The following is a 14825-nucleotide window of genomic DNA, read 5'->3' as shown; positions in this document are numbered from 1 at the left end:
TAACCTAACCTAACCATTCAGCATAATCTCTGATGTATCACGCGCATGGTGCCGTTTCTTAAATTTTAACGGAATAAAATTCCGTGTAAAATTAAAAAAGTGCAGTAGTGCACGAAAATTATCATCTTGTTTCCCTTGTTTCCCTTCACTCAAAAAAGCCCGCGAGATTTAAACTACCTTTCTTTCCTCTCTCTCCGAGCGGGATGCCCCCTCTCCCTCTTCCCCCTCTCACTAATATACCAGGCAGGCAGTTCTCTCTCTACGCGGGGCTTCGTATCGCCACCGCGTACGCTAGCGATCTCTCTCTCTCATCGTAAGCGTACGTTTCGCGGACGCGACCGGTTTCCCTCTCTTATCGTAAGCGTTCGTTTCGCGGACGCGTCCGGCACAGGGACAGGGACAGGGACAGGGACAGGGGTTTTGGTGCCGTTTCTTAAATTTTAAACGGAAAAATTCCGTGTAATACTACGGATAGCGCGTAATCCTGAAGATACATTAATAGTAATAATTACTTCTTGTCTCCGTGTAGATGATGGTAGAACAAGTTTAGGACCTAACCACTATAATAGTGGTGGCAGTTAAAACATCACGTTCACAATCTCACTCACTCGCGTAAACGTGACTGATAATTAGGCTTAAGGAACGAGCAGAGACGCCCCTGAACAGCAATCACGTGTGGATACGTCATTCCACAGGCGCTTTAAGCCTAAGTCAAATTAATTTTAAATAACATAAAACAAATACATACAAAACTATTAAGATAAATTAAGGGACATATACCTATAATTTGGTAGTATTCCTAACAAAAGAACGTATTAATTAATTATTTATTAAGAGTCAAAGGCAAGTCAGCAAATTAATATTAAGTGGGGTTAACTTGGCAGTCCAGGGGCGCCGATCATGTGGGGGCCTGAGATGAGAGAGGGCTCAGCCCCCTCTGGGAAGCTGCGTTTAATTTGGGTGCCACTGTGAGTCAGACGAGACTGGTCCCCCACGCTCACTCTTTTGACCCTATAAGGAAAATATTACTCCATTCCTTGCCGCCATATTGGTATTTCTTTCTAAGCTATAAATGTTTATGTTTTGAGGCATACCAAGTACAATATACGAGGGTCCGACTATACCAAAAATAAAGCGTACGGAATTTCTTCTTGATTTCGCCTAAGATTTCGGAATTTCTCTTTGATTTCGTAATTTATTGTTTACTTCAAAGATTTCGCGAGAAGCGTACGCTTAAGTATAATTTAATAGTGAGATTGAAGTCGTTTATAGTGTCACCGAGGGGCTAAACACTCGCGCATTCTGGTCTCAGTGTAGAAAAGCGCTATTTGGGAGAGCTAATTTATTTTTAAATCCATCCACCGGACTGAAACAATGGTTGGGTAGTTATTTTTGTTTATTAATTGGTCTTAGTTCCGAGGTAATTATTTAGCAACTCTGGGTTATCTAAACAACTAATTTAATACAAAGTTATAACAAGACGACCCAAGGGCTGGACTCGTACAGTAGCCACATCGTACCGTACTTCGATGCGCATCCTTTAACAGGGGTAAAACATGGTACCCGTAAATACCCATTAAAAGAAGTACAGAAAATCAGAGTGAATAGCCCCTCGATACTCTAACAAAAAATGAGAACCCTTAATCCTTATTTCAATAAATTTACTTACGTTATAAGTGTAATATCCGCGGCCACAAGCTAGTACTTTCTTTTAAAACTCTTCTCGTTTTGTGGAGAAATAGACGTGTTTTGGGAACGTTCCCCTTTCGCTAGCTAGATAGAGAAGCTCTCTGGGTCCAGGATGTTTAACAAAGCTTGTTTTACAAATACGAAGGTGTATTTTGGTTACTTTTAAGGGTTGGTCGCTTTAGAAATTGAAAGCTCAAGGTTTTTACATCTGTTATTTTTGTACACAAGGTTGGGTGGGGTTTTTTTTTACTACCGTTCACTTGCACTTATATACATATATTTCTTTTATACGCTTAATCTAAACATGGTTAATAATATTTATGCAATTTTTCAACACTCGGTGACTTTACGCACTTCCTATCTGGACGCAAAAGCATAATGCTACGTTTTGCCACTAAATACCCTGGTTTTCCATCCTAACAACCTCGTTTTCCACCGTTGGATATTAGCGTGGAAAATCAGTGGAAATTCTAAGCCGATTAACCTTTGTTAATAATAGAAATTTTCTTATTATTTTCAGTACCTGGACTCAACACTCGGAAGTTACACGTTTATAAAAATATTCTTGTTATATTCATTATTAATCTTTTTAATAAAATCTAATGTATCAATGAAATATATTTCAAAATAAAAATCACTAACGAGTTTTTAGTTAGTAGCCCCTCGATAATTACTCGTAATCCAGATTCAACCTTTAATCCGTTTACTACCACAAACATAAGCAAACACACAGTTATGTAACCAGCACTAGTTAAAGCATTAGTTTGTTACTTGTAAGCTTACTAATTATATTTAGTGACTAAGGTATAGAAACTCGCTTCATACCTCTGAATTAGAGTATGATTAAAGTGCTTGCTCAACATAGTAGAGCCGTCAGTCGAGTATGAATATTTTGAATACAGTTTCAAAGTTATAATGAATGATTTTATTCGAAGTGCATTGCACTGAAGCGTGTCGTAGCAACCACGTAAAACAAACAAACTAATGCTTTAACTAGTGCTGGTTACATAACTGTGTGTTTGCTTATGTTTGTGGTAGTAAACGGATTAAAGGTTGAATCTGGATTACGAGTAATTATCGAGGGGCTACTAACTAAAAACTCGTTAGTGATTTTAAACGGGATAGGGATTTGGGGTTACTTAGGGGCTATGGGTTATTATTATTATTATTAATATTAACGGATAATTAAGCATTAACACATTTGCCACTAGGGGCGCTGTATACGTAGTTACGTATTTACTGACATCTAAAACATGATAAAATTCTGCTAGACATTCGTGTAAGCAATAGATAGTTCATAAATTGCCGCTAGGGGCGCTGTGTACGTAGTTACGTATTTACTGACATCTAAAACATGATAAAATTCTGCTAGACATTCGTTTAAGCAATAGATAGTTCATAAATTGCCGCTAGGGGCGCTGTGTACGTAGTTACGTATTTACTGACATCTAAAACATGATAAAATTCTGCTAGACATTCGTGTAAGCAATAGATAGTTCATAAATTGCCGCTAGGGGCGCTGTGTACGTAGTTACGTATTTACTGACATCTAAAGCATGGTAAATTTTTGCTATGACGTCATATCCGGTGACGTGGCCAACGACGTAATATCTGGTGACGTGACCAATGACGTCAAATCCGATGACGTGTCATGACGTCATATCCGGTGACGTGTCATGACGTCATATCCGGTGACGTCACCTATGACGTCATATCCGGTGACGTGTCATGACGTCATATCCGGTGACGTCACCTATGACGTCATATCCGGTGACGCCACCTATGACGTCAACGAGGTAATTGACTTGTGACGTCACGACAGATGTTAATGGTAATAGGTAATGATTGTCCATTCAGTTTACCTAGCCTTCATTCATTTAGGCCTAGCGTTCATTCATTTAGGCCTAGCGTTCATTCATTTAGTAGGCCTAGCGGTGTTCAGCTATTTGAATTTCATGCCTGGGATATGGCGCACCCGAGTCCGCGCATAGGAGTTTTTAGCGCCACCACAACGTTGGAAATTTACTTAGTTGATCGTTCCGAGTCAGCCGGCTCATTTGATGCCTGGAAGCCGTCGAGGAAAGTCGCTTGGAAAAACCTCTCCCGCTCAGCTGATCGATACGGGTCATGCAGTTCATTCGTTCCCGCAAGCCGTCGAGGAAAGTCGCTTGGAAAAACCAGCTGATCGTGACCCCGGCTTTTGAAGTTGAATCTTGATCGTTCCGCCATTTTGCTGATCGTTCTTCCCGAGGATGCAAGCTGAATTCGAAGCTCTTCAACGTATTTGGCGGCCATTGCTTGGCCTCGTGGTGCTTTAACAGTCCGTAAGCCTAACTTTATAATAATCCAAACTCATCTAGCCCCCTTAAATTATTTATTTTATTTCAAGTGCTTAAATTAATTAAGTAGTGTTAAATGTTAGTGAATTTTATTTATTTATAAAAAAAATGTTAGTGAATTTTATTTATTTATTACAAATCAAGTACCACAAATAAAATTTTACAACGAGATGCTGTACAAGAGAGAATCCCTTAATAATTAGTTTAGGGCCTATTATTAGCTATTAAAAGGGGTACGTAATTAATTTAGATATAACGCGACAGATTTTCGGAGATCAGCGGCCGTATTCTGCAGAAAAGTTAAGCTCCTCCTTCTGCCCTTGGCTCGCTGGTTGGACCGTCAACCACTGCCCTTGGCCTTTTCATTGGCTACGTCTACCGATGACGTTCCATGCCTTGGCTCAGTGATTGGTGCAAATTCCGCGCAGACTCAGATGTAAACTATCAAATTTATACACCAAATTCAAAATGTTTTTTCATAAACTGACAAATGAGTTACCGGTTAAACACCGGTTTTACTGGTTGCTTCGGTAACGCTATGTGCTGAACGCACTTACAGCAGACGACATTTCAACACTTTCTATCAACCTCCCGACGTTGATCAACGTGTCGAGTAAAGTGGTGAGTGTAATTTATGAAGGATTTATGAAGTATTCAACTAAACTCTTTAATTTCCCCCTTAAAAATCCGATTTAAATAAAAACACACCATTTAATTTATTTCTTTTATTATTTATTACTTATTCAGATTGTGTGGCAACTGTCGATCGCAGTATAAAGGTCACTGCAGTAAAAAGGTGAGAGGGCTGATCGCCCGTGGTAACTGAATGGTTAAAGCCTAATTTGAGCACTTAGCATGACCAAAATCGCAAGAGCAACTCCGTGATTCGTTCATGCTCTTGTGGCATTAACAATTTTGCACTTATTATATTCTCATGGAATGGTGTGTTGATGAGCGAGATACACCCATACCCTTTAATCAATATTTATCCTTTCCTCTCTCAGACGAGGTATATCTTCCAACTGCTGACGAAAAAGCTTATCCAGAGTGTCAAGCCATTTGCGTCTCGCAACTAACACTGGAAGTCGCGGAAGCGCTTTACAACTGCAAATCGACATAACTTATAAAACATAACCAGTAACCATATTTACACTGAACAGTTACTTGAAAAGTAAGCATTTCAGTATGCAGCAATTGGTATAATCACCCCTTTGTTTCTCATAATATGAATATGGTAAATATGAAATAGGTCTAATGAATGACAATAGAATAGTTAAGTTATATTTAAAATAGGTATGTGGTCATGAAGACTTCGGAGGATGTAAATTGCAATCATGCAACAGAAAAAAGCAATGAACTCTTGACAGTCAGAAATATGTAAAATTTAATACAAGTGGAAAATAAATTGCCGAATTTTTGGGTTTGAGAGCGTATCGGGACTGATTGGGTGCTGGCATGCTGGTTATAAATAATGTCATCTTGAGTACAGGCTAGACATCATCAACATAATTCTAATGTGAACAGATTAAAAACATGCCATTAACGGTTTTAAAGCATTAAAGGCGGTAACAGACTTTGTCTTCTTTTTTAAACCCCTCCCCGGCTCCACTTAGCTCTATGAGGATGACGAGCACTATCCACACAGGCTCACAACCCCTTTTAATAACAGTCAATGATAACAAAAATCCAACTAATTTAAAAAATGTTATGAAGTCTATCTAATAAATTATTCAATGCATGCATATAACCCATGCAATAAATTTAATTGGCTTATTAAATGAAGCGTCTACTAAATTACAATATAAGTTAACAGTAAACTAACACGTATGCGAGAAATAAATCATAAAATACACGCAAATAAATTAAACGCGAAAAAATAACTATTTATAATGAGAGAATCAAAAAAAGTACGTGTCAAATTGGATATTAAAGAAACTTTGGTGAAAATGAATTAATAGAATATCTACAATGAGTACTATAAAATCACAAAGGAGAATACAATAATCAGAGAGAGTTCATGCCGTCATGAAGAGGGTGCATGCCAAATTGAGCATTGAAAATAATCGAAATACAGGGAGACGTTATTCAAACAACCTATCATGGCATTTAGGAAATTATCTACAGTAAAGTAGAACATGCTTCGCTTGAGCATGTCTTCAAAAATCAAAACTAGTCATTATTTTCAGGTTGCAATGTTTCACTTCGGTCATGATGTTGGCTTGAATACTCTCGGTTTCCAGTCAAAACCTTTAATTTTCAAACCTTAGCTTTTCGTATTCGTTCCTAGACCTTTCATTTTCAGTCATTATTTGCCAAACAGACGCAAACATGAGTAGGGCCTCCAAACATGCATTAGCGGAAGCTATGAGCGTTTCTTTGCTTTTCTTACTAGGCAGCGACTAAGCTATAAGAAAGTTTAGCCCATTTATAAATGAAACAATAAAGGAAGGCCATGCATGCTGAAACAATAACAAGGAATGATGGAAAAAAGAACAATGAAATGTTGAAGTGAAGAATAAAATTAAAAGGACACCGCAGTAACTCTTAATGGTTAACTGACTTTCAAGCAACCCTCTATCTCAAAAAAATGTCCAAATGAAATTTTCAGAAGGTGGACTATTATACCCTACATTGAATAGAAACCATTCTTATGACCATTTCTGTGTTCTTCAGTGGCAAGTGGATGAGCACCATGTTCATGGAAAGCAGAAGGCTCTTTGAGGAATCTTCAGCAAAAACTGGAGGAAGGCTATTCAAGAAGCTTGCACCCACCTGCAACAAAAAATAATGTTAATAACATGGTTAATACTTAATACATTACGAGAACTTACCAAATTTGCAATACGCAGAGCTTCACGTTCTTCTATAACAAGTGGAATATTGTTGAGGAATGCCTTTCAATGTCACCTCGGGAAAGGGTTCTCTGTTGGCGGTGGACATCATTTACCTGCTTTGTAATATGTTATCACATCTTTGTCCTCTCTTACCTAAGTCACTAATGACCAACAAGGGTACAACCTTCAACTCATAGAGGGAATGCGGCGCCGTTTTAAGTTTTTTTAAACATGTTTCATTACTATGTATAATTCAATACAATAACTACAAATAAATCTTACCAATTTTAGAACATATAAATATACATGTAATTACAACTTCAAAAGTTGAAGATAAATTACACAGGAATGAAACAATTACTGTTTCACCATTACCAATAAAACTACTGACACAAAAATCTGTGTGCCCTTCACGTTATGCCTTCATTACGCTTAGGTAGTTGTGGTTCGATGTTATCAAAGTAAAAACATGGAAACAGGGAAAGATTTGACGTTTAATGCTTAATTCAGCAATTACAATTGGTTTTCAATTTTTTATACAAATATGTCAAGCACATTATTTACGTGAAAATATATAACTTACTCAACATTAAACGATGTTACCTTAACAAGCGGCTGTCTCAAATACGTTGACGTCATTTAAAATTAAAAAAGAGCAGACGGCACGAAATTACTATTCAGTTCATACGATAGGTGGCGTTAATAGCTTAAACGTTTCCGGTGAAAGGTTGCAGCACTGACCTTTGGCGACAAATTTACACTGTACACTGACCTTACACCGAAATTTGGTTCAACTTGAAACTCAAACTGAACTGAATTCAAAGGCTTATTTTTGCCGGTTGAACCTCCAATCACTGAGCCAAGGCAAGGAACGTCATCGGTAGACGTAGCCAATTAAAAGGCCAAGGGCAATGGTTGACGGTCCAACCAGCGAGCCAAGGGCAGAAGGAGGAGCTTAACTTTTCTGCAGAATACGGCCGCAGGTCCCGCCGAGAGAATTTTAGAACACGAGGCCAGGTGCCCTAAGCCTAAATTAAGCCTCGTCCCATTTAAAGCCAAGTTATTTACGGGGTCTGTCTGTGGGAATAGTTTTAAAATAATTAGCGGGTTTTCCTAAAATTAGATTAGGGGCTATTGTTAATTAATTTAGAGACAAAGCGTCAGTTTCTAAAATAAAGTTCCGCAGAGAGAATTTTAAGGCACGTGGACAGTTGCCCTAAGCCCTTTCCAATTTAAACCCTAGTTATTTACGGGGTCTGTCTGTGGGAATAATTTTAAAATAAATAGTTAGCAGGTTTTTCTAAAATTAGTTTAGGGGCTATTGTTAATTAATTTGGAGACAAAGCGACAGATTTTCGAAAATCAACTTCCGCAGAGATAATTTTAAGACACGAGGACAGTTGCCCTAAGCCTAAGTTAAGCCTTGTCCCATTTCGACTCAAGTTATTATTTATGGGTTCTACCTGTGGCAATAGTTTTAAATAAATAAATGGCAGCTTTTAATAAACTTAATTTAGGGGATATTTTAAATTATGAAGCTATTATAAGGGGCACGCAATTAAATTTAAATTAATGGCAGTTTTCCTAAAATTAGTTTAGGGGATATTTTAAATTATTTTCATTATTAAATTACATAATTTAATTTAAAATTAAATGTAAGGTTTTCCTAAAATTATTTTCTATTCAATTATGGTAAATAATTAGTTAGCCTTAGCCAGAGTATTTAATTATTTAAGGGTGGGAATCAACGGTAGTCAAGCCTTTTTTATTCAGAGTGGCAATTAGTCAGTGGTAATTGGTCTTTCTCTCTAAATTTAGTAGCCCGTTTTTTAATTAAGGACCACCCAAAAGTAGGCAATAGTTTAAGATGTGTTATTAATATGTTTTCATTTATAGATGCAGCTGATATTCTTGGATTTCTCTGTCCCTGGTCATTAAATGATGTATCCTTCCCGATAACTGGCGATTCCGAGACTTATCATTCCTGATGACATGCTTTGTTGGATTAACGTTGCACGATGACTTCCGCTGTTCTGGACTTGCTATGTATCATTCCCGATGACAAGCTTTGTTGGATTCCGTTACACGATGTCTTCTTCCGGACTTGGCAATCTCTCTCAACATTCGAGTCGAAGTTTCGGAGAAAATCATCGAAGCTAGAAGACACAAAATTCAACTTCTTTACTTGAAAATTTTACATGTAACCACTTATTTTAATTTTTTTGCTTGCCATTTTATATGTAACTACTTATTATTTTTTTCGCGTTCAAACTTTAACTTACATAACTCTTTAATAATTTTTTTGTTCGAAATTTTTGTAAACACTTGGTTTTTTTGTTTCTTATTGAATAAATTTTGCCTTAAACCTCGTTCTTTCTTTTCTTTAAATTTTTACGATACTAGACTTGGTTTCAATTTTTTAATGTCTGGACTTAGGGGGGTTTTTTTGACCTCTTTTAGGCTTATTTTTTTAATAAAATAGAAAAAAAACGTTAAATAAATATTTTTACAAAAAAAAATGAATTTTTTATGAAAAATTTATTAAAAAAAAACAATAAAAAAAGCATAAAAAAGGTAAAAAAAAACTACCCCAAGTGTTTTTCGACTATTTTTGTTCCTTCCCCAATATCGAAACTTTAGATTTAAACTTAAGCTACCACCCCCAAGGTAAGCCTTGCGAGCCCAATTTAAATTTAACAAGTCCCTGGTTAACTCGGGAATTATTAAATTTAAACTAAAGCCCGCTGTGGAGCCCCCAAAACCAGGAAACTTCGTCCTTAGCATGGGATTTCCAATGAAAGTCCACTCGCAGACGTCCAATTCTTCCTGCGCATGAAAAATTCGAATTAGTATTTGGAAAAAGGCACACGAATAACTTGAAATTAATTACCTTGATACGAAAATCCACTCGAGTATTCTCGCATGATGCGACGTTAAAGGTTCCGGCATAAGACAAATGACTATTATTTGGCAAATAAATGGCACACTCGTAACATTAACAGGGAAAGAATACCATAAAAAGCTAAGCCTCGCCTTAAACCCGCTTAAAATCGTGTTTACTTTTAAAGGAGAAAGCGTATAAGCAACCTTCTACCTTAAACCTAAATCAGAAATTTATTTAGATCCTACAAAACTCCCTCAACGAGTTGCCAAACGCTTTTCCTCTAAAAATATAATTAAAACCATAAACTAGATACCTTAATACCGCAAAGGGAATCTCACCCTTGAAATCCTGATTACGCGTTCATTATTCTTAAAAGGGAGGGCTAAGACCAGTGTTCACCTATTCCATAAGTAAGATTTTATTTATGTCCTGGCGAAAAGAAAAATCCCTAAAAATTAAAGGACACAGCGCTTCCCTTCTAACAATAAATAGAATAATAAATAATAAACTAAATACCCTTATAATGGTCTAAAAGTCGCTTCACACGCTGTCTAAATAGTTTTGCTAGTGAGATTCCCTTTCAACGGATAAAATCAAAGTGTAGGCCCGAATTAAGAATGGAATTTTCCTGTTAATATTGCTATAATTACTATTAATAAGATTTAATTACTGCACTAAGGGCCTAAAGTGTTTCCTACGCTGTCTAAATAGTTTTTGTAAAGAGATTCAGTTTCAACGGATAAAATCAAAGTGTAGATCCGAATTAAGAATGGAATTGTACTGGGTTTATTGACCTGATTAATATTAGGTGCCATTTTTTGCCAAATAAATAGTTATTCATTCTAGAATCCAACATAAATTGCTCCTTTGGAAACGGATGATGGCTATAAAAATAAAATTCAAACAATCAAATAGAAATTAAAATTATTATCAACTTAAATGGCACAAGTATTTTCAGGGCCGGATTAAGCAATTTTGCACCCGGGGGCCGAGATAATGCGCGCCCCCTTAAGTCCACAAAAAAAGGAACAGCAAATGTTGCTAAGGGGGGAACAGTTTAAATCAATGTGCCCCCAACAAGCGCTGCGCCCGTGGGCCTGTACCCCCTCGCCCCCTCTAACTAAACATAATCAAAGGGCATATTCCCATATCTAGTAGAACCAGAGTTATGAACCCCCAAAATTGGGTATAGTGCTATTCCTATGGAGTGCTTGTTTAAGAACATTTTTCTCAATTACTCAGCCCCTTTTTACTCGATCCCAAAATTTTACTATGTCTGGATGGGGGGGCAAATAGGACTATAACATAATCAAAGGGCATCATCCCAATCTCTAGTAGAACCAGAGTTATGAACCCCCAAAATTGGGTGTAATGCTATTCCTATGGAGGGTCTTGTTTATGAACATTTTTCTGAATTACTCGATCCCCAAGATTTTAGTATGGTTGGATGGGGGGGGGCAAATAGGACTAAAACATACTCAAAGGGCATCTTCTTCCCATATCTAGTAGAACCAGAGTTATGAACCTCCAAAGTTGGGTGTAATTATGGTGGGATGGGGGTGGGGGTAAATAGGACTATAACATAGTCAAAGGACACCCCCATATCGCTAGTAGAACCAGAGTTATGAACCCCCAAAGTTGGGTGTAATTATGGTGGGATTGGGGGGGGGGGTTAATAGTACTATAACATAGTCAAAGGACACCCCCATATCGCTAGTAGAACCAGAGTCATGAACCCCTAAAGTTGGGTGTAATTATGGTGGGATGGGGGGTGGGGGTAAATAGGACTATAACATAGTCAAAGGACACCCCCATATCGCTAGTAGAACCAGAGTTATGAACCCCCAAAGTTGGGTGTAATTATGGTGGGATTGGGGGGGGTTAATAGTACTATAACATAGTCAAAAAACACCCCATATCGCTAGTAGAACCAGAGTTATGAACCCCCAAAGTTGGGTGTAATTATGGTGGGATTGGGGGGGGGTTAATAGGATTATAACATAGTCAAAGGACACGCCCATATCGCTAGTAGAACCAGAGTTATGAACCCCCAAAGTTGGGTGTAATTATGGTGGGATTGGAGGGGGGTAAATAGGACTATAACATAGTCAAAGGACACCCCCATATCGCTAGTAGAACCAGAGTTATGAACCCCCAAAGTTGGGTGTAATTATGGTGGGATTGGGGGGGGGGTTAATAGTACTATAACATAGTCAAAGGACACCCCATATCGCTAGTAGAACCAGAGTCATGAACCCCTAAAGTTGGGTGTAATTATGGTGGGATGGGGGTGGGGGGTAAATAGGACTATAACATAGTCAAAGGACACCCCCATATTGCTAGTAGAACCAGAGTTATGAACCCCTAAAGTTGGGTGTAATTATGGTGGGATTGGGGGGGGGGTTAATAGTACTATAACATAGTCAAAAAACACTCCCATATCGCTAGTAGAACCAGAGTTATGAACCCCCAAAGTTGGGTGTAATTATGGTGGGATTGGGGGGGTTAATAGTACTATAACATAGTCAAAGGACACCCCCATATCGCTAGTAGAACCAGAGTTATGAACCCCCAAAGTTGGGTGTAATTATGGTGGGATTGGGGGGGGAGTAAATAGGACTATAACATAGTCAAAGGACACCCCATATCGCTAGTAGAACCAGAGTTATGAACCCCCAAAGTTGGGTGTAATTATGGTGGGATTGGGGGGGGGTTAATAGGACTATAACATAGTCAAAGGACACCCCATATCACTAGTAGAACCAGAGTTATGAACCCCCAAAGTTGGGTGTAATTATGGCGGGATTGGGGGGGGGGTAAATAGAACTATAACATAGTCAAAGGACACCCCCATATCGCTAGTAGAACCAGAGTTATGAACCCCCAAAGTTGGGTGTAATTATGGTGGGATTGGGGGGGTAAATAGGACTATAACATAGTCAAAGGACACCCCCATATCGCTAGTAGAACCAGAGTTATGAACCTCCAAAGTTGGGTGGAATGCTATTCCTATGGAGGGGTTATGTTTGTTAACATATTGCTTAATTACTCGGCCCCTGTTTGTCGTAACCCTGGGTTTCTAATATGGTTGGTTGGGGGGGGCAAATAGGACTATAACATACTCAAAGGACAAAAACGACTTAACTCCTTTGACTAGAAAATTTATAGGACATTGTCCACTAGAGTGTGCAAAAATAGTATCGCTTGTTCATGGTTAAGCTATCAAAACTTTGGGAAAATTTATTGGTCAAACAGGCCAGTGACCCCCTTCGTTTTTAAAAATAGTATGGGACATTTTTCAATGTTATTGGACAATGTGTCCTGCGCTTATTTCCGGCCCTAGACACCCATATTTACACCAATAGATTTGTTAATTGAAAACATTTTAGAGAACTACAGCTCACTTCTGCGTTAATACACCCACCGCTAAAGGTTTTCTACTCGCCAATAACCAAAGCAACAAAAGTGCAATAGTTATTTAGAACTATGGAGTTCCAAATAACTACCATTATGTTTGGTAAACAATATATAAAATCAACTAAGGCTATGTTATCTTCAAACAGACAATGGTCGTAATTAACAAACCTATTTGGCACGGTTAAGATACATTTTCCATTCGGTTGCGATAAAACTTTGGTATTTAATCTAAATTAGCCCTTAAAATATAAATAAAATATTTACCTGGAAAGATCTCTTATACCACTACTGAAAGAGGCAACAGCTTCCTTGAATCCGTGGTTCCAACGTGGTCCCGTAAGCCTTGGTAATAGTAGCACCAGCCAGTGGTGCCAACCAACGTGGTCCCGTAAGCCTTGGTCGTAATTAACAAACGTATTTTGGCACGGTTGACCATAAATTTTCCACTTCCGACGCTTAATTTCCGATCGGTTGCGATAAAACATTGGTATTTAATCAAAATTAACCCTTAAAATATAAATAAAATCAAAATATTTACCAGCAAAGATCGGACAGAAATTCGCAGCAGCCAGTTTTTTTTTTTTTTTTTTTTTCCACCTACTAGCACTAGTGCTTAGCCGTTAGGCCTTGAGCACCAGGAAGAATTGAGCGGGAGACCCTACGCGGCCCAGCACTGACGGGGGCCGCTAGGTCGTATGTGTGTAAGCAGGGAAGGAAATGAGGTTTACTTGGGAGGTGACGGAAGGTGGCATTGGGGTAAGTCACCTCCGGCGGACACGGGACAGTCGGCACCTATAGGGTAGGATCGCCGACATGTGTCGTATTCCCTCAAACTTTGCCGCCCAGAAGCTTGGCTTACAGGAGGCAGCAGCCAGTTGTCTCGGAAAACGCCCCCAAAAAGAACCCAGAATGAAAAGACTTATTGCTTGCAAACATGGACCGCTAGATGGCGCTGCTGAAGTTAGGCAGACTTCAAAATATGGCGGGAGCGTGCGTTTCAATTTTATTGTTTCTATTTTCTAATATAATTAATAATTTAGTTAATTATAATTTACTAATGTCTTCTAAACAGACCAAAACACTTTTCTCTACTTTTAAAACGTGGTACTGGAGTTTATGGATTCCTGTAGCTGGAAAAACCACCCTATAAACATGTTTGTCTAATAGGTCGAAGCATAAGTTTATAAGATATGTTCCATAAGTGTGTCACTCGTTAATGAGAGCTTGTCATGAAGTGACGTAGGTGAAACGTCATAGATTCTCGTAAAGCGACGCCTAGTGAGGCGCTGTCGAAGGCTTAGTACAGACCAAAGAGGAGGATGGACTGCAAAACCGAGTGTAGTCAATTCTCAAGTCGTTCTTGAACTAGCTCTCATTAAGCCTCTAACATTACGAAGTATGGGTAGTGACATACTTATGGAACATATCTTATAAACTTATGGTCGAAGCCTGAAATCATAATGATTAAACTAATTCCTATGAAAGTTAATTAATTTTACAGGGGACCCAGTTTTACGTTGATCAAAAGTTCTGAAATGAAATGTGTAATATATTCCAAAATCTTTGTTTGTTTTTGGCCTAATTATTCCTGTTCTTAATTAGAAAATTAGTAAAATAAAAATAGTATGAAGAAAGAAGATGCTATAGGTTTAGCCGCCCCTT

The 14825-nt window shown here is 38.2% G+C and overlaps 1 protein-coding gene and 3 long non-coding RNA genes across 8 annotated transcripts in view; 2 read left to right on the top strand and 2 right to left on the bottom strand.

Moving 5' to 3' along the window:
* The window catches only part of LOC149691617 (uncharacterized), a 61599-nt gene that overhangs the window by 29953 nt on the left and 16821 nt on the right, over window positions 1-14825 (top strand). The gene's annotated exons all lie outside the window — the stretch shown is intronic.
* On the top strand, window positions 3874-5979 carry LOC149691620 (uncharacterized). Of its 2 annotated transcripts, none has more exons than XR_016383404.1 (5): window positions 3874-4013; window positions 4293-4649; window positions 4776-4970; window positions 5033-5199; window positions 5322-5979. It is a non-coding gene; the product is annotated as an uncharacterized LOC149691620 (long non-coding RNA). The 2 variants fall into 2 exon arrangements; XR_016383405.1 differs by having other exon boundaries at window positions 5033-5262.
* On the bottom strand, window positions 4739-7313 carry LOC149691619 (uncharacterized). Of its 3 annotated transcripts, XR_016383408.1 has the most exons (4): window positions 7238-7313; window positions 6860-7127; window positions 5193-6800; window positions 4739-5132 (listed from the first exon to the last, which is right to left on the bottom strand). It is a non-coding gene; the product is annotated as an uncharacterized LOC149691619 (long non-coding RNA). The 3 variants fall into 3 exon arrangements; XR_016383407.1 differs by lacking the exon at window positions 7238-7313 and having other exon boundaries at window positions 6856-7178; XR_016383406.1 differs by lacking the exon at window positions 7238-7313 and having other exon boundaries at window positions 6860-7178.
* Window positions 8657-14825, bottom strand: part of LOC149691602 (uncharacterized) — a 212086-nt gene continuing 205917 nt past the window's right edge. The window contains exons 2-3 of one of the 2 annotated variants that reach the window (XR_016383419.1): window positions 9753-10630; window positions 8657-9018 (exon numbers count right to left, since the gene is read on the bottom strand). This is a non-coding gene — a long non-coding RNA (uncharacterized LOC149691602). The remainder of the gene's footprint in view (window positions 9019-9752; window positions 10631-14825) is intronic. The other variant, XR_016383417.1, reaches the window with a different exon arrangement.

Source organism: Phalangium opilio, unplaced genomic scaffold (genome assembly GCF_054372755.1).
Source record: "Phalangium opilio isolate 3A_F unplaced genomic scaffold, DU_Popi_V2 ptg000025l_1, whole genome shotgun sequence".
Taxonomy (NCBI): Eukaryota; Metazoa; Arthropoda; class Arachnida; order Opiliones; family Phalangiidae; genus Phalangium; species Phalangium opilio.
Note: the sequence above shows the minus strand (reverse complement) of the source record. Positions and strands in the feature narration are given on the sequence as shown.